Source organism: Hyla sarda, chromosome 3 (assembly GCF_029499605.1).
Source record: "Hyla sarda isolate aHylSar1 chromosome 3, aHylSar1.hap1, whole genome shotgun sequence".
Lineage (NCBI taxonomy): Eukaryota > Metazoa > Chordata > Amphibia > Anura > Hylidae > Hyla > Hyla sarda.
In genome coordinates this window covers 318,790,888-318,811,250 of record NC_079191.1, presented here as the reverse complement: position 1 = coordinate 318,811,250, position 20,363 = coordinate 318,790,888, and the positions used below count along the sequence as shown (strand labels likewise).

The 20,363-nt window shown below is 43.7% G+C and overlaps 1 protein-coding gene across 2 annotated transcripts in view; it reads left to right on the top strand.

The window, feature by feature from the left end:
• CNST (consortin, connexin sorting protein) overlaps nucleotides 1-20,363 on the top strand; it is a 120,538-nt gene that overhangs the window by 15,695 nt on the left and 84,480 nt on the right. Inside the window, exon 2 of one of the 2 annotated variants that reach the window (XM_056567166.1) lies at nucleotides 3,714-3,870. The exons of the other annotated variant lie outside the window; for it this stretch is intronic. The gene's annotated coding sequence lies outside the window, so the exon portion shown is untranslated. The remainder of the gene's footprint in view (nucleotides 1-3,713; nucleotides 3,871-20,363) is intronic. 2 annotated transcript variants of the gene reach the window in all.

The following is a 20,363-nucleotide window of genomic DNA, read 5'->3' as shown; positions in this document are numbered from 1 at the left end:
CCCAGTGGTCAGACCCCCAGCGATCAAACACTTATACCCTATCCTGTGGTAAGGGGATAAGTGATAAGTTAATTTCCCCAAACTACCCCTTTAAAGGGTTAAACTATATTATTTAGAGTACAATCCTGACCCTGTTAATCGCATTCATTGGCATCCTGCCGAAAACAGCATGCCGAAGTAAATTGTTAATGCGAGCATTGTAAATTGTTAACGGGAGCACCTCTATGGCCGAAGGGGTGTCACCAAGTTATTCTGTTCGGGGCATATGCGGTATTCTAAAAGCACATCATGAGTCCGCTTAACCCCTTTCCGCCCTAGGACGTACACATATGTCCAAGTTGCTAGCTAGTTAGCGCCACTGGACGTATGCATACATCCTAGCTATCTCCGGCGGGACCCGGTTGTCAATCACAGCCGGGGTGCGGCCGCAGCTGCCGAGACCGCAATCGTGGCGGTCCTGGCAGCATTAACCCCATAGCGGGATCCCGTTGGTTGCCATGGCAGCAGGAGGCCAGCTGATGGCATCCTGTCTGCCTAGTATGGCAGCCTGTGAGATCCAGCCATAGGCTGGATCGCACAGGCTGTTAGTCAGTGTAGTACTGACAGTTATACTGTGCTGCAGTACAGATGTACAGAATAAAGATAATCTGTCATTTTTACCGAAAAATTCACTGCGTAGAAACGGAAGCCCCCAAAAGTTACAAAATGACATTTTTTCTTCAATTTTGTCGCACAATTAATTTTTTTCCGTTTCGCTGTAGATTTTTGGGTAAAATGACTAATATCACTGCAAAGTAGAATTGGTGGCGCGAAAAATAAGCCATAATATGGAATTTTATGTGCAAAATTTAAAGGGTTATGATTTTTAGAAGGTGATGAGGAAAAAATGAAAATGGAAAAACCCTGCATCCTTAAGGGGTTAAAGGGGTCAGAAGATGCCAATTTTAAACATACTAATTTTGGTGCATATAAGTATTAAAATAAAATAAAACCTACATAAATTGGGTATCCTTGTAACCGTATGGACCTACAAAATAAAGATAAGGTGTCAACATTTACAAAATGGTATTTCTTTTTTCGTTTCACCCCACAAATAAATGTATTTATTGGTTTTGCCGCAGGTTATATTGTAAAATAAGTGATGTCACTACAAAGTACAATTGGTGATGCAAAAAACAAGCCCTCAAATGGGTCTCTAGGTGCAAAAATGAGTCCTTAAAGGGGTACTCCGGTGAAAACCTTTTTTCTTTTAAATCAACTGGTGGCAGAAATGTAAACATATTTGTATATTATTGTAAACAGATATGTGTAGCTCAACCACAATAAAATGAGCGAGGTTAACTAAAAGCTCTCCCCCACAGAGAGATGTAGAAAAGTGGCAAAAATAGGGTATTAGTCCTCAGCTCAATATCAAAAAGATTAAATGGTGGATGTCTGGTGACAATAATAGAGAAAAAGAAGGATATAATAAAAAAATATGATATTTATTATAAGATATTAAATAATGCTTTCCCGCAGGGCCCTACGGTAGCACACAAATGGTTAAAAGATACAATATAATATAAAGAAGCAATTGAGTATTACACTACAGAGCGAACATGAATGGTAATGATGATACTCTCAATTTCAATGTATCTAATATGGCTGCCAACCATATAGTGATACACTATATGTAACTGTTGCATATAGTGCTACACTTATCAGAGTGATAGTGTATCTGGTACGCACAGTGAAGAAGGGGTACTACCAATATGCTTTGAACCCCGAAACGCGTTTGGGGACTGTGATTGAGCCTTGGAAGTTTATCCAGTTCACACTACAGCTGCGGCTATACAGCGTTTATCGGAGAGTTCCTCTCTGGAGAGACTTTATTCATTTACCATCCATTATCCACCTACTTTATGGTTCTGCATTGAAATCCATCTGCCAAACCGGTATAGAACCCTCCACCATTGGAATAATACTTCTATCTGCACGTACCAACTATTTACATCCAACGTTATCCAGTGCTTATCAGCCTCCCGCACAAGGTCAGCTGACCTGCCATCAGCTGACATCAGACGCCAAGGGACAGCTCGCCGGTGAGAGCGGCTGCACATCTTGCGACGATCACGCCGCCCCGGCTAGAGCGCATCTGACCATCTTCCATCTGCCTACCAGCGGTGTGGTGAGTGGCATAACTGTGCCACCCATTATACTTCTTTTGCAGACAACTTGAATGTGCAGTGGAAAAACCGGTAACAGCAATCCAGCTTGTATATTCATTATACAAACTGATCTGCATGCTATACCTGTTACGGGATATTATTATATTACAGGACATTTTTTCAGGACAATTCTAGGATATATATTTATTTTACAGGATACAACTCTACCATCTACAGGACTGCCATTTATATCATTTACAGGATATTTTGAACATTTATTGCATAGAAGGTTTCTTTGATATAAAGCAGATTTTCTTTCCAGGAGGAACGTTCCTATTTATCACTGTGCGTACCAGATACACTATCACTCTGATAAGTGTAGCACTATATGCAACAGTTACATATAGTGTATCACTATATGGCTGGCAGCCATATTAGATACATTGAAATTGAGAGTATCATCATTACCATTCATGTTCGCTCTGTAGTGTAATACTCAATTGCTTCTTTATATTATATTGTATCTTTTAACCATTTGTGCGCTACCGTAGGGCCCTGCGGGAACGCATTATTTAATATCTTATAATAAATATCATATTTTTTTGTTTATTCTTTATTATTGTCACCAGACATCCACCATTTAATCTTTTTGATATTGAGCTGAGGACTAATGCCATATTTGTAAATTACTTCTATTAAAAAATCTTAATCCTTCCAGTACTTATTAGCTGCTGAATGCTACAGAGGAAATTCCTTTCTTTTTGGAACACTGATGACATCACGAGCTCAGTGCTCTCTGCTGACATCTGTCCATTTTAGCAACCATGCATAGCAGATGTATAGCAGATGTATGCTAAGGGCAGCATGGTGGCTCAGTGGTTAGCACTGCTGCCTTGCAGTGCTGGGGACTTGGGTTCAAATCCCACTAAGGACAACAATAAATAAAGCATTATTATTATAATAACGTCAGCAGAGAGAACTGTGCTCGTGATGTCATCAGAGAGCATTCCAAAAAGAAAAGAATTTCCTCTGTAGTATTCAGCAGCTAATAAGTACAGGAAGGATTAAGATTTTTTAATAGAAGTAATTTACAAATATGTTTAACTTTCTGCCACCAGTTGATTTAAAAGAAAAAGGGTTTTTCACCGGAGTACTCCTTTAATAAGGTGAAAAAAATGTATTTATTTTTAAATTCTATATGGAGATGCAAAGCAAATGTTTTGTTAAAATTGAATATACCATAAAAAATATCAATTTTTAAGCACTATAAACTATATCAAATAAATCTGAAAAAACGGCGGAATATTTCCTTTTTTTTCTCCTCACCCCAACCCTATGCAATCTTTTTTTTTTTTAGTTTTTCCATTGTATGATATGATAAAAAAAAAAACACAAAAAGTGCAGGTTGTCCTGTGATAGATCATGGAGCGCTCGGTATGTGGCTAAAACCTGCGACACGTCACACGTCATATCACGTACAGGTTTGTGAACCTCGTACGTGTGCGTTCCAGCTGCCGCTACCCGGCATGCAGTGCGGGAATGCTAACTCAATTCTCCTCCTTTCAGCCTTAGCCCCTCCCCCTTCTGGGGGGTGACGTGGGATCGGGTGTGTCACGTGATGCTTCGGTAGCTCCTGTTCTGTTATCTCCGTTGCTAGTTGGCACAGGACGATCGGAAACCCCGGAGAGGGAGATCGGAGATGAGGGGCGGGTAACGAGACGAGGTAGGTGAATATTGATGTGTGCGGTTTGGTGACAGGGAGGACACTTCTCAGCAGGAATGGAGGCTGCCCGGACCCCCAGAGGCAGCAGCAGCACACCTGTCAGCTCTGATGTCCTGTACATCATCTGATTCCATGTCAGACCACTGTGTGTAGAATCCATTCCAAATAGATCCTCTATTGTACATGTGACAGATCAGCAATGCTGTGCAGATCCTCAGGATTATCGCTGAAATGTTAGTTACATCACTGTAACTGTGTGGTGTTATTCAGTGGAATATACAGGATTAATTACCATTCAGCATGGGGTCCTGTGTCATTCAGTATACACCCTCCCCCAGGAAAATCAATGGCTGTCCATGTGATGGATGGAGCCGCTTGGTCCTCCAGATGAAGGGAGACACTAGGGCAGTGTTTTCCAACCAGAATGCCTCCAGCTGTTTCAAAACTACAATTCCCAGCATTCCTGGACAGCCTTTGGCTCTCTGGGCATGCTGGGAGATGTAGTTTTGAAATAGCTGAAGGCACCCTAGTTGGAAGACACTCTTGAGCTGGCCATACAGTAAGATAACGGTTGCCAAGATGGCAGATGCCTGATGAAGACCCCTGTCCAGGGTCAAAATGCGTTGCTCTTTATGTTTTAATAAATGCATATACATCCATCCATGGACCAGGGCCGTTATTGAGGGGAACACCTTTTTCTATCTCTCTACCTAAGATGGCAGATTTAGGCATTTCAGCCAAAAATCATCCATTATAGAGGCCAACACTGCCAAAAATGTGATCAGCCTTACTGGATATTTTTATTTCTTTTTTTTGTCTTACCACGGCTGAAAAAACAAAACAAAAATAGTTTGGCATGACTGGCCAGTTATTTATCACTATGCCCAAAACAACCAATTACAGCTTAGTTTTCGGTGACTTCAGCACCATGTAATAAATACACATATTTTAATATAAAAACTGACTGTGATTTGCCGGTATAGAGGGATTCCATGGGACCATGGCCAATCTAAGTCCTGTGTTTATGGAGAAGAACTGTCCAAAGGGGTACAACCTCTCCAGCCAGTTATCTCCTTCTCCTCAGGACTAAGCAGGACAAGGCCTTTTTGTGTGGGTGACAATGCTAGATCTGCAGAAAGGCGCACAGATCCACCATTGATAATCGTACACCGACTTCAGACCTAGTGATAACATGGTTACTTCCCATGACTGTCACCTCTGTGATGGAAAAAGGGATGATCTGTTCTGCCTGGTTTCATTACCATTGCATATCTAGAAAACCATGAAGCAGCAGGGGTCCCGTCCATTTTGCACTAATTCACAGCGAGCACTAGGTTACTTGCACAGGCGACCCTAAAGCAGACGTGCAGCACATGGGAGAGACTTTATTGTACTTTGAGTGGTATATTTAAAGGAAATCTGTCACATGGGTTCTGCTGCTCAGTCTGCAAGCAGCATGTTATAGGGCTGAACAGATGGATTTCTTGCTGCGCGGTATACCGGTTCATACCGAATACCGAAATCTTTTGTGCTGCACAAAATGAATTTTTCCCCATACCGCAATACCGGTTTGGCCCCTCCCCCTCTGGAATGAATGAATGAATTATCAGCCCGCTGCGCTGTCCCCACATCGGGGAACTACTCACATGTCACCCGCCAGCACTGTTCTGCTCCCCCCCCAAATCATGTCACCCGCCAGCGCTGTTCTGCTTCCCCCCAAATCATGTGACCCGCCAGCGCTGTTCTGCCCCCCCAATAAATTATCAGCCCAGCGGGGTACTACTCACATGTCACCCGCAAGCATTGCCCTCCTCCTTTTTGTTGGTGGCCACCGGCGCTGGAACTCTATACTGTACGCCAGTGGTCTCCAACCTGCGGACCTCCAGATGTTGCAAAACTACAACTCCCAGCATGCCCGGACAGCCAACGGCTGTCCGGGCATGCTGAGAGTTGTAGTTTTGCAACAGCTGGAGGTCCGTAGATTTGAGACCACTGCTATACGCTGTATCCCTATGCCCGGGATGCAAAAGATAAAGAAAATAAACTTTAACTTACCTACATAACGGCCTCACGCTTGGGACGGGAATGTCGGACAGCCGTCAGCCTATCACCGGCCGCAGCGATGTCCCGCCCCGCCAGGTGATAGGCTGAGCGCACTGTCATGTAAGAAGCCGGCTTCTTACATGACAGTGGGCTCAGCCTATCACCTGCCGGGGCGGGATATCACTGTGGCCGGTGATAGGCTGACTGCTCTCAGGCGTTCCCGTCCCAAGCGTGAGGCTGGCGGGTAACACGCTATTACTAGCAGCAGGGTTCACGCTGCAGGAAACCTGCTGCGAGTTACACTACCATTGATTTGAATGAGTCGGCAATAGTGTCAGATTTGCAGACTGTCCGCGGACCCATTTAAATCAATGGTAGCGTAACTAGCAGCGGGAAACTCGCTACTAGCGTGTGAACGCACCCTTAACACTTCTTTTCTCACCACCCTGCTCCATAATATGCTGGCAGCAGGTTGGTCAGCAGCAGGATAGACCTGACTGCTTTCTCTTATTTTAGTGCTGTTTCTACTTTTAGGAACAGGGCTGAATAGTTGTTTTGGGATTGTAGAAGACCCTAGCAGTCAGACTCCAGAGAATAATGTCCCGTAACCTATGCAATTGGTGGTTTCTGAAATAATCGTGGTCTAGATGTATCTGTATTGGTTCTAATAACAAGAAAACTATATTTTTGTCCATGTTTTCAAAATAGGGGATCTTTGAATTTCCCATCCCCCATCTTTTGTCGGAAACCGATGCAACTAAGTGGTGACTGAGCTACTTTGTTGGCATGACAGGAGAAGCTAAATATTGTAGGTCACCCATTAAAGGGGTTTTCCATGTCTAAAGAAAAAAATTGATGAGGCCAATATGTCATCAATTAACTTAAAAAACTTTAACTTATCTGTCAGTTCCGTAGGTTGTACAGCACAGAAGCTCTGGTGGGTACCCTGGTGAAGTCAGTCAGTGGCCTTAGTGGTCACATGAAGACTGCTGGCATCATTTCTGAGCCATGATACCTTTTTTTGAAGGCTGGATAACCCTTTTAATCTTTTTTTCTCTCTGAGATACAGAGAATTTGGAGGAGGTGCCTTGTTATATTTCTATAAATGAGTGGAGGCGATACACATCATGGTTTTCAGGGCACGTACATGGTACCGCCACCACATGGTGAACCTGTCTGATGACATGTCCACTGTACCATCTTGCTGTGTTTCATTCCTGAGGTGTGTGTATATTTTTGTGACTGGATGACAGATGCATGATATATTGATCTTTATCATTTTATGTAATTGCAACTGTATCAAGACCGGCAGTACTTGAAAGCTGAGAGGTTCCATATTCCAGTGGATTTCATATGATAGAGAGATGTTTTTCTCTACAAATGTTTCTTATAGAGAAAAGTATCTACCTAATACATTTCTGTACAGAGCATCATATGAATTGCCCATCTTTTCTTAGTATGAAACTGGCTTTGGTGTCTGGGTGATGCCTAGACTTGTAGGGCTGCCACTTTTCTGTGCTCACAATGGCCATTACAATAACCACAACGGAGACTTGTATGACCCAATTTCTCTAGGCAGTGAGAAAACTAGCCCCAGCTAGGGCTGGGCGGTATACCAGTTCATACCGAAATTTTTGGGCTGCACGATATGAATTTTTCCCATACCGCAATAACGGTTGGGCCCCTCCCCCTTGGAAATGAATTATCAGCCCAGCGCAGCGCTGTCGCCACATCGGGGAACTAATCATATGTGACCCGCCAGCGCTTTTCTCCTCCCCCCTCCCCCCACCAAATCATGTGACCCGCCAGCGCCGTTCTGCTCCCCCCACCAAATCATGTGACCCACCAGCGCTGTTCTGCTCCCCCCTCCCCCCACCAAATCATGTGACCCGCTGTTCTGCTCCCCCCCAATTAATTATCAGCCCAGCGGGGTACTACTCACATATGTCACCCCTCTTTGTTGGGGGCTGCCGGCGCTGGAACTCTATACTGTACGCCAGTGGTCTCCAAACTGCGGACCTCCAGCTGTTGCAGAACTACAACTCTCAGCATGCCCGGACAGTCAACGGCTGTCCGGGCATGCGGGAGTTGTAGTTTTACAACAGCTGGAGGTCCGCAGGTTTGAGACCACTGGTGTACGCTGTATCCCTATGCCCGGGCTGCAAAAGATAAAGAAAATAAACTTTAACTTACCTATGTCGGCCTTACGCTGGGGACGATGTCCCTCCCCGGCCAGTGATAGGCTGAGCCCACTGTCATGTAAGGATCTCTGGCCGGCTTCTTACATGACAGTGCGTTTAACCTATCACTGGCCGGGGCGGGACATCGCTTCGGCCGGTGATAGGCTGACGGCTGTCCGACGTTCCAGTCCCAAGGAACAGCGTGAGGCCGACGTAGGTAATTAAAGTTTATTTTCTTTATCTTTTGCAGCCCGGGCATAGGGATACAGCGTACAGCAGTGGTCTCCAACCTGCGGACCTCCAGCTGTTGTAAAACTACAACTCCCAGCATGCCCGGACAGCCAACAGCTGGAGACCACTGGCGTACAGTATAGAGTTCCATTGCCGGCAGCCCCCAACAAAGAGGAGGAGGGCAGTGCTTGCGGGTGACACATGTGAGTAGTACCTCGCTGGGCTAATAATTAATTGGGGGGGAGCAGAACAGCGCTCGCGGGTCACATGATTGGGGGGGGTGAAAGAAATACCGTTATATACCGTGGAACCGCCATAAGTTACAAAAATACCGTGATACACATATTTGGTCATACTGCCCAGCTCTAGCCCCAGCTATCATCTTTATTGTTGGGTAATGTAACCTGTACATTTCCTATCTCTTTAGGGGAAATTATGTTATATGAGACTGAAGTCAATGGATGATCATCTAAAACAGTTGGAGACAAGTCCCCTAAAGTCCATAGAACATATTGTCATTCTGATGGTATTCTGGGTAGTGGCTAAATAGAATACATAAAAAAAAAATAAGTAGGTCACACTCGGCAGAATTATTATTAGACTTCATACTGAATCAAGCCACAAAATGTAATGAGTCAGCCATTGCATAGGTGACAGGTCACCTTCTAGGTGTGACTCTGTCCTAATTGATATTTGTCTATATTTGTGTCTTGGCTTCATCATTCACAGCTCTGGCATGTAAATTGTTATTTGCAGTCTCAGCAGATTGCTCATTTTTAGTCGTCACATTTTTGAGTATTTGTTGAATAGAATTTTACTGTTCTTCTATTCTTTATATGCTGTAGTATTGATTTTTATAGTGCCATTGTGTGGTTTTCCATTTACACAATGGCAAATAAAATTAAATTGCTCAATTACTTTGTGTAATCTGGAGAAATGTTTTTGTTCGGGGAGAATGTTGCTATATATAAGAACCAGTGGAAGCCTCAGGGCAACAAAGTAATCTCAATTTCTACATTCTGGTCGGTGATCTTGTTTTCCATAGATTTTATTTTAAGGGGAACTTGATACTAATTTATAATACCTGAACCATGCTCAACGTCAAGCACTGGCATGCTACCTTATCGCAATGATGTGATCTATTCTGAAGGCTGTTTAGAAAATTCATATTTCATGAAAGGGGAGGGCATGGAGTAATGAGACATAATTGTGCCGCTGTCCCTTTCCGTTGCCCACCCGCCCTAAACAACGGATCGACAACCACGAGGACAGAACCTATACTGCGCTAAAGGGCATGAGCATAAGAGTCAAACAAAACAAATCAAACTGCACAAGTTGGGGAAACAAGTCAGGAACATAACGGGAATGCTACAAAGCTACAGATAGACCAGGCAGGATATAGTATACTAACAAACAGTTCAAGAACCAGGATTAAGACTAACGGCAGATATGATAATATGAACAATACTAGATATGAGGATAAGTATACAGCAGACAAAATCAGGAGATGAACAGGTTAACTGAATGTCAGAACACTAAACAGGTAAGCAAATCAAAAGCATGTTTCACACTGGATTCGGAACAAGGAACACACTGGACACCCCACTTCAATCTTGAAGGGACATCCATAGTAAAGCCAAATGGGCTCCTAGCTAGTGGGCACACTCCACAGTGTGAACAGGATACTAGCCTAAGAGGGAACAAAAATCCTAAATACAAGCAAACACGGGTACAGACACAAGACTAACTCACTCCTAGATAGAAGGATTAGCACAAGGCTCAGAACAGGATTCTATCCTAGCAGATCCAGGATCATACAAGGGTCAAAACAGGACTGACAAAATGCACAATGTGAATACGGACTCAGGAAAAACAAAGCATATGCAGAACAAACAATACAAGGATCCTAAAAGCCGACACAGGTACTAAAGCAAGGCAAGCTAAAATCTATATTAAAAAACTAGGACAGTAAACCATGGTTAAAACTTAACATGTGTTCAGACAGACATAGACCGAGGTGCATGAAGCAAACATGATGAGAGTAACAGGTGTAAATTACCAGCCCAGAACAGCACCTGAAGAGGCCTTACATACACTCCCAGGGCTGAAGGTTAACTCTTCCCAAACCAGGGAGAATAAACACAGAAACTGTCCAGACATTTATTGGGCTGGTCCATTGGATGTATAAATTGGGGAAATATGTCATTCATGGCCAACACATCGCTCTGATGACTTGGAGACCTGTTTCCATCTAATGCTACAACTATGACTACTCTCAAACGTCACAGCCTTTCAAAGTGGATTGTTGTTTTATGCTGCCCCTGTAAGAACCTTTTCACACTGGCAGCAGTGTTCATATACTGTACATGCATCCGGCGTATGTGGTAACAATATCCCATTACCTGTCGGAGGACAAAAAAGTGTCATATTTTCCGCTGCTTGGGCAGTACATGTTGGGGTTTTCTTGCTGTAAGGAATATCAGAGGGATCCAGGAAAATCAATATGCGCATGATATATGTATTTTTGAAACATGGGAACCTTTATACAGTATCAGAAATGCCATTCATTGGTGTGTCAGAAGTGTCACTCGAGAGTAAATGCTTGGTAACCACTCGACATATACCTCAGACGGACACTGTAAAGTGCAGTGTCAGCAGAGAGCACTGTGCTCGTGACATCAGAGATATCCAAAAAGAAAAGCATTTCTTCTGTAGTAGATAGCCCCTAAAAAGTACTGGAAGGATTAAGATTTTTTTTATAGAAGTAATTTACAAATCTGTTTAACTTTCTGGCACCAGTTGATTTAAAAAAAAAAAAAAGTTTTCCACCGGAGTACCCCTTTAAGTATTTGGAACTTTTTTTCACACTAATAGCTTTTTTTTCTTTTCTTTTCTTTTTGATGGTAATATAGACTCATCACTTGATTGTGAAAATTTTAAGACCGCCTTCCATGTATAAAGAACAGGTGTGCGTTCTGTATATAGATCCTCTGGGAATGCTACATGAGCAGCTGTGTGCTTCTCAATAGAAGCCAGTCTGAACAAGTGATATTTATATACGTACATACATTTTATTATCCACCTAAGGCTATATTCATATCACACGTATGATGTACCTGTAGCGTGTGCACCTGGAGACCTTTCAACCTATACAAAAAATATATTTGTAGGGTTATATTGTCCCAATGGAGGTCAAAAAAAGGGTCCTTTTGGCCTTTGAGCAATATACTCAAGTCCTTAAGAACTGCATGGGAACAGAGTTCCTGCACTTTTTCCACAGCAGGAACACTGTTCCCATTAGCAGGAGTCCTGCAGAACCAGTTCTTAAGTGGAAATCTTGGGTGAGTTCCCACACTTTTTCCTCAGGAAATGACCCCTGAGTATACCTAACTCTTAAAGTACAGTATAGAATAATATAGTGGTCTGTGCTATTCAATACAAAGGGATCAAGTAAAAAGAAACATAGACTACACCCTTTCACAAAGATACCCTCTGTATGTATGCCATTGAAGGCATCCATTAAATATAGTCATCAGGTGCTTTTACACTAGAATGTGAATCTGGGAGTGGAAAATATTAGACAGGTTGTAAATAGGAAAAATATGAATTGGGTGGCTGCACACTAATATTAATACGTAGAGTTTAGACTTAGGTACTGAGTTGCACTGTACCCAAAAGTGCCAAAAAAATTATAATAACCAAAACAGAGGGAATTCAGACCTCAAGGTGGAAACCTATTACTTATTAAAATGTAACCTTCCAGTTATGGAATTGCAGAGGAATAAGATGTAGCTGGTTTAAATAAAATATGTGATTTATTAAATATCAGTAATATACACTTACCGTATATACTCGAGTATAAGCCGACGCGAATATAAGCCAAGGCCCCTAATTTCACCCCAAAAACCCAGGAAAAGTTATTGACTTGACTATAAGCCTAGGGTGGGAAATACATCATTCCCCCCCCCATGTCATCATCCAGACCCCTGTCATCCCCCCCCCCCCCCCTTCATCATCACTGCCTGGCAATCCCTTCATCAGTGGTCTTCAACCTGCGGACCTCCAGATGTTGCAAAACTATAACTGTAGTTTTGAAATCTCTGGAGGTCCGCAGGTTGAAGACCACTGCGCGGGCCTTCCAGACCCCCCCTTTAGTTTTCTACTCCCCTCCCCTTGGTGGGAAGGAAGGGTGAGCTGGTCCGGGCCATCTATGCTGCAGGGACCGTCCATTTTCACCGGGGGGGGGGCCCTTTTCTCCGCGCTCCGTGCCTGCCCCGGACTAGTGACCTTGCCTTGATGACGACGCACAGGGACGTTCATGCGCAACCAACCCTCCCCACCGGATGGTCCCTGCAGCATAGATGGCCTGGACCAGCTCACTCTTCCTTCCCACCGAGGGGAGGCGAGTAGAAAACTAAAGGGGGGGGGGGTCTGGATGATGACGAAGGCCCGTGCAGTGGTCTTCAACCTGCAGACCTCCAGAGGTTTCAAAACTACAACTCCCAGCATTCCCGGACAGCCGATGGCTGTCCGGGCATGCTGGGAGTTGCAGCTGTGCAACATCTGGAGGTCTGCAGGTTGAAGACCACTGAGAAGGGATTGAAAGGTGGAGAGTTCACTCGAGTATAAGCCAAGGGGGGCGTTTTCAGCACGAAAAATCGGCCTATACTCGAGTATATACGGTAGTCTGGTATCTGTGCAGGGCCCTTGCTACAAATCCAGTAAAATTTGTTAAAATAACATTAAAGGGGTTCTCCGGTGCTTAGACATCTTATCCCCTATCCAAAGGATCTTGCACGCGGCACCCCGTTTGTAATCAGTCCCTAGAGCGTGTTCGCTCCGAGTCTGATTACCGACGACCACAATGCCGGCGGCGTGTGACGTCACACCTCCGCCCCTGTGTGACGTCACGCTCCGCCCCTCAATGCAAGCCTATGGGAGGGGGCGTGATAGCTGTCAAGTCCCCTCCCGTAGGCTTGCATTGAGGGGTGGAGCGTGACATCACACGGGGGGTTGAGGTGTGATGTCACACGTCGCCCGCCCTGTAGTCGCCGGTAATCAGATCCGGAGCGAACACGCTCTGGGGACTGATTACAAACGGGGTGCCACGTGCAAGATCCCGGGGGTCCCCAGCGGCAGGACTCCAGCGATCAGGCATCTTATCCCCTATCCTTTGGATAGGGGATAAGATGTCTAAGCACTGGAGAACCCCTTTAAAACATGGTATCAATGCCAGTATTTGTAATAATCATTATAGCAATTACATTTTCACAGTATGCCACCTTTTTGTATTGTGTCTGTTATAGATCCTTATAGACACATATGATTAGATCCAATGATGTAGTTTATGCAAAAAATTCCAAAAAATAATCCTGTGTGCCAGTAATTAAACTAAGCAGAGTTGCGATGTGAACGCTGGATGATGCAAAAGTTATAGTATAATGTTATTGGGACGTGGCCTTGAGCGGAGGGTATGCGATACAGGTTGGTTCAGGCTGCGCCCGGCCTGTATGTACAGAGAACCTGTTTCCAGATGCTGATCGTCTCTAGAGGTGTCCTTATAGTGCGCTCGCTCCACGAACTGCAGGGGGGTGCCGACTTCTACTGCTAGGTGGCACAGCACTGTGTCCGGCTTGCTGTAATGGAATTCTCGCTGGCAGGAGTCGTGAGTTCAGACCTTGTCAGCGGCGTCCTCGTGTGGCAGCTGGAGGCTTTCAAGTGTGTAGTAAACCTTGCAGTGGTCTCCAGATGCGGGGACTCCAGAGCTTGCTAGAGCTTAGAGTACAAACGTGCAATAGCTATATGCAGTAGCGATTTGGTGGCAGTACTGGACTGTGTGCTGTGATGGGGAGGCCAGACACCTTTCGGGGGGGGGGGGGGTTCCCCTTTCTCAATGGCTTAGTATGCATGTTCTTGGCACGGTGGGCTTTTATAGTGTGCCTTGCTAATTGGTAGCCAGTTCAAGGTGGTTGCAAAATGTGGAGTCCAGTTAGAACGGATTAGGGATTGCATAATGTACATAATGGCAGTGATTATACTGGATAAATAGTCGCAATGCTGGACATGACAATGAAAGTATCATAGAATAAAAAAAGAATGCATTAAAATAGTAGCGTATGGGTATCAACCAGCCAAAGCTTAAAAGTCTCTAGAATAAACTATAAGAGAGCAGAGTTTGGATGCATGTGTCAATGTCTTCTGAGGGGATGTTCAACTCAACTATATGTGAATTGGAGTGGAATACTAATGCTAATAAATGCAAGATTTTTTTTTTTTTTTTTTTTTTAATAAATGGGAAACAATGCGAAAATGTAAATCTCAAAAAAGGAAAATGAAATGGTCCATTAACCTATTAAGGACCCAGGGCGTACCTGTACATCCTGAGTCCGCTCCCATTCTATAACGTCATATAGCGTCATAGCAGGTCGGGCCCGGCCTCTAACAATGGCCAGGACCCGTGGCTAATAGCGCAGGACATTGATTGCGGTGCCACGCGCTATTAACCCTTTAGACGCTGCGTTCAAAGTTGAATGCCGCTTCTAAAATTAAAGTGGAACCATGCCGGTTAGCTCAGGGAGCTGTTCGGGATCGCGGCATCCCGAACAGCTTATATGACAGCCAGAGGATCCCTACCTGCCTCCTCGCTGTCCGATCGCCGAATGACTGCTCAGTGCCTGAGATCCAGGCATGAGCAGTCAAGCGGCAGAATCATCGATCAGTGGTTTCTTATGAGAAACCACTGATCAATGTAAAAGATCAGTGTGTGCAGTGTTATAGGTCCCTATGGGAGCTATAACACTGCAAAAAAAAAGTGAATAAAGATCATTTAACCCCTCCCCTAATAAAAGTTTGAATCACCCCCCTTTTCCCATAAAAAAAACCAAAAAAACAGTGTAAATAAAAATGTGGTATCGCCGCGTGCGGAAATGTCCGAATTATGAAAGAAATATCGTTAATTATACCGCACGGTCAATGGCGTACGCGCAAAAAAATTCCAAAGTCCAAAATTGTGCATTTTTGGTCACTTTTTACAATAAGTCCTATCAATGCAAAAATGGTACCGATAAAAACTTCAGAACACGGCGCAAAAAATTAGCCCTCATACCGCCCCATATGCAGAAAAAAAAAGTTATAGGGGTCAGAAGATGCCAATTTTAAACGTATACATTTTCCTGCATGTAGTTTTGATTTTTTTCCAGAAGTACGACAAAATCAAACCTACATAAGTAGGGTATCATTTTAACCGTATGGACCTACAGAATAAAGAGAAGGTGTCATTTTTACCGAAAAATTTACTGTGTTGAAACGGAAGCCCCCAAAAGTTGCAAAATGGCGTGTGTTTTTTTTCAATTTTGTCTCACAATGATTTTTTTTCTGTTTCGCCGTAGATTTTTGGCTAAAATGACTGACGTCATTACAGAGTAGAATTGGTGGCGCAAAAAATAAGCCATCATATGGATTTTTAGGTGAAAAATTGAAAGTTATGGTTGGTTAAATTAATTTCCTGTTTGTGGCACATTAGTATGTGAGGAGGGAAACTTTTCAAGATAGGTGGTGACCATGGGGGCCATTTTGAAGTCGGCCATTTTGAATCCAACTTTTGTTTTTTCAATAGGAAGAGCATCAAACTTATTGGGAATTTCACAAGAAAAGCAATGATGTACTTGGTTTTAACGTAACTTTATTCTTTCATGAGTTATTTACAAGTTTCTGACCACTTATAAAATGTGTTCAATGTGCTGCCCATTGTGTTGGATTGTCAATGCAACCCTCTTCTCCCACTCTTCACACACTGATAGCAACACCGCTGGAGAAATGCTAGCACAGGCTTCCAGTATCCGTAATTTCAGGTGCTGCAGAATGGGCAAAACAAAAATTGGAACAGGACCCTCAGTTTAATCAGAAGATTTTGTTCAGTGATGAGGCAAACTTTTATGTGAATGGTGAAGTTAACAAACAAAACCACCGCTATTGGTCTGACACTAACACACATTGGGTAGATCCCTCCAAGACTGTTGGAACACTAAAATTGATGGTGTGGTATATGGGGTACAAAGATAGTGGGGCCATTCTTCATCAATGGAAACCTCAAGGCCACTGGATATGCGAAATTGCTACATGATGATGTGTTTCCCTCTTTATGCACTGAAGCTGGCATGTTTCCTGAGTTTTTCCAGCAACATGGTGCACCACCACATTATGGGTGTCAGGTCCGAGCATTCCTAGATGAACAGTTTCCTGGAAAGTGGATTGGTCGTCGTGGGCCAGTTGAATGGCCCCCAAGGTCTCCCGATCTGACCCCCTTAGATTTTTATCTTTGGGGTCATCTGAAGGCAATTGTCTATTTTGTGAAGATACGAGATGTGCAGCAACTGAAACTACGGATACTGGAAGCCTGTGCCAGCATTTCTCCTGCAGTGTTGCTATCAGTGAGTGAAGAGTGGGAGAAGAGGGTTGCATTGACAATCCAACACAATGGGCAGCACATTGAACACATTTTATAAGTGGTCAGAAACTTGTAAATAACTCATGAAAGAATAAAGTTACGTTAAAACCAAGCACATCATTGTTTTTCTTGTGAAATTCCCAATAAGTTTGATGTGTCACATGACCCTCTTCCTATTGAAAAAACAAGATTCAAAATGGCCAAATTCAAAATGGCCACCATGGTCACCACCCATCTTGAAAAGTTTCCCCCCTCACATATACTAATGTGCCACAAACATGAAGTTAATATCACCAACCATTCCCATTTTATTAAGGTGTATCCATATAAATGGCCCACCCTGTACAATGTATTATGCTGGGCGATTATTGCCCTGTGTAGAAGACTCAACGATCAACCAGTAACAGGAAGCAAACCCATTTGTTCGTTGATAGCTGAGACTGCAGCACCAGAAATCATTGGAACCTTTTCACGGCTCAAAAAAGGGCCCACAAAATGTATGACAACACAGTGTGGGAACACTGCCTTAAGCGGGAAAACTGTGTGGAAACACAAGAAATGGATAAAAAATATGGGCAAAAATTAGTGATACATGGAGGGGGCGTGTCGGCAGCCGCTCCTTGCAGGGGTCGGCACGCCCCCTTCCAACAGGCTGTCGGGGGGAGGGGGGGGGGCTCCCAGCAGTTGGAAAGAATAGGGGATAAGTTATATTTCACTACACTACTCCTTTTAAGTGATGGAACAGTAACGCATCTACTTGTACCACGCATTTTAGTATTGTTATTTTTCTAGTGTGATGGCTAATGATAACATGGCCAGCTTTCCAGTTACTTGGCACATACTTACTAGACAGACTGTAGCGATCCGGTAAGTCTCCTTTGTGCTGCACTGGCGTTCGAGGAGTTGTAATGGACCCTGAATTATTTACATGTGCATTACCCAGCAGCGCCTTTTTATTTCCAGAAGACTGATTTACGCTTTAAGTTGTGTAAGCAAAATGCTTTCATTCCCTGAATTACAGTCATAAAATATATGACGTACGGTATGTTTTATTATGGAGAGATTTCTAGAAAATTGAGCATCTTTAATATATTGGAATAAATCACTCTAATGATAGGGCTGTACTTGTCAGTAGTTTCTGAGCTGGCCTTACACATTGGATTACTGAGGACTGAAAGCTTCTCTCTCCTCTCCCCTCCCTATACACTATTACCAATTGTGCTTGTATTTCCAGTGTGAAGGATAGGGTTACTGGTTTGTCTCCTGTAAGTCCAACACCAATTTTTCTCTCTTCTCAACATCATCTGTCGGGGAAGAGTTAATAGCCCCCCTTTGCTGGTTCCACCCAAAATTTGTCCATTAGCACTGTGTATGGTCAGCCTAAGTTCACAACGGTTGGCTTTCCCAGAGTGTTTGGCTATGAAGATTCTAAACCCAGTGAGGTTCTGTGTCTCTTGCTTTGTTACTGGACAAATTAATTTGTCTTCTCTACTGATTTTTTTTTTTTTCTCTTAACAGAAACAGCCATGACAAATCAGCCTCATTCATGTGGGTCCCAACATAACTCAAACGGGCACTCAGTCCTCTCTTGGACCAACAAAATATACATCATCAAAATATAGTCTGTATAGCAAGGAACCAGCTTTGTTTTGCACTGAATAAAAAAGGCTTGGGCTGATGGGAAAGAGCATGACCCAAGATGGAGCCAGTCACCACCAGCACAACAAATACACATATCTGCTGTCAGAATGGTGCCTAGTGAGTGTTGAGCTGAGTAGCAGTCTTGGGGGACTGGTTTCTATGGATACACTTATCATCTGCAACCTTTTAAGTAACGTTGTTAGACAGCTCATCCTTAGCAACCAGGCAGACATGTATTTGCCAAAGTGGCTTGTTGTCTAAAGACAAAAAATGGAGGCGGGAGGAGGGGGTGCAGATTTTGCAAGCTATATAGCTCCGTACTAGGGTTGGTCATCTCATCAGTCATGGAAGTCAGAACATATGTAACCAAAAGGGTTATCCAAGCATACTCTCTCTCTTCTGATCTGACATTAGGGAGATACAACTGTTCAGCACACAGCTAGTATGAAGCGGGGACGTGTGCATGGAACTGCTGGGCATCAGGTGGTTGCCAAAGCATCGTGACCATCCAGTGTGCACAATGCCCAATATCTGGACACGTGTGTGTGCTGGGAGAGCCCCTTTTAAAAAAACGTCAATGACCGTGTTTACTTGTGTGTCCACCTGCCTTATACTGTAATCTGCTCCTCTGTAAGTAGTGTTTGGATGCTCCTTGTGTTGGGGCTCTGTTTTCCTTGTATTGCACAGTTCAGTAACCCCCCCCCCCCCCATGTAGCTGTTATAGTGGATCTTATGCACATATGATATGCTACGGTGGAAGCACCTCATGTTTCTAGTCCAGAAGCTGGATCTGGTTTCCTTCTCATACTGAGACTTTCTCTTGACAAAAAGTCTTGCTGTTTTGATGCAGCCATTGGCTGTTTCTGTAGCTCTCCTAGCCTGTTGTAGCCTGGATTCTTGTTCTCCAGGCGAGGGGTATCTGGCTTTTCCTCTCCCCCAGTTATGTTACAGGGGGATTGATGACTAAGTATAAGCTGCACTCACACTTGCTATTTCAGTCTTACTATTGTTCGTCTGACAATTTTTTAGTTGTGGTGACGGTTCCTCTCTCCTGCGGCTGGTACACTGCGGCCTCCTCTTCCCACTCCAGATCGGAGCAAATAGTTGTATGGGCTCGGCTCTGATTTTACTTTTGCCAACTGTAATTCTATGGCTACAGGCTTACCACATCAGGGTTCCTGCTCCCTGTGGCTGGTGCTACAAAACTGCACCCCCTGAAAGGCAAATGCCAGTGTTGCACATAGGCAGTTACCATTTCTAGGTCTTGCCTACCTGACTGAACGGCTTGCTGCCTAAGATGGGGTCTTTCTTCATAGATTTACGGTAATAGCCATATTTGAGGCACCACCACCACATGTACAAACAGCATGAAGCTATAACCTCGTTACTAATCAAACTTAGGTTAAAAGGGCTATATGACAGGGTGACATACTTGTGACTTGTCACTCACCATATAATGACACTCTGTATACCTGTGAGTCTGTAAGGGTAATCCAGTTCCCAGTTTTATAATGGTCATTAAAGTTGATAATATTCCTTATCCCATTACACAAAGTCAGCACCCCCCCCCCCCCCCCATACATTTACTCATGTGCATAGTTATTCTGGTTATAGACTTGTTGATCGCAGTTATAGAATTATCATCCGCTTTATGACTTTGAAATGACAATATCTTACTTTTGTTCACCTTGTAAAAACACATTTATTGGATTTCACACCCATGACTTGAGGTCTCTAGAGTTAGCGGCTCTTACTTTATTTCTGCCCTGCTACTGGACAAGAAGTTGCAATCCCACCAGGATTTGTGTCTCTTTTGTGGGAGTCTGGGCTTTTATAAAGCTTAAAGGGGATTTGTAAATGACTTCTATTTAAAAATCTTAATCCTTCCAGTACTTATCAGCTGCTGTACACTACAGAGGAAGTTCTTTTCTTTTTTACTTTCTTTTTTTGTC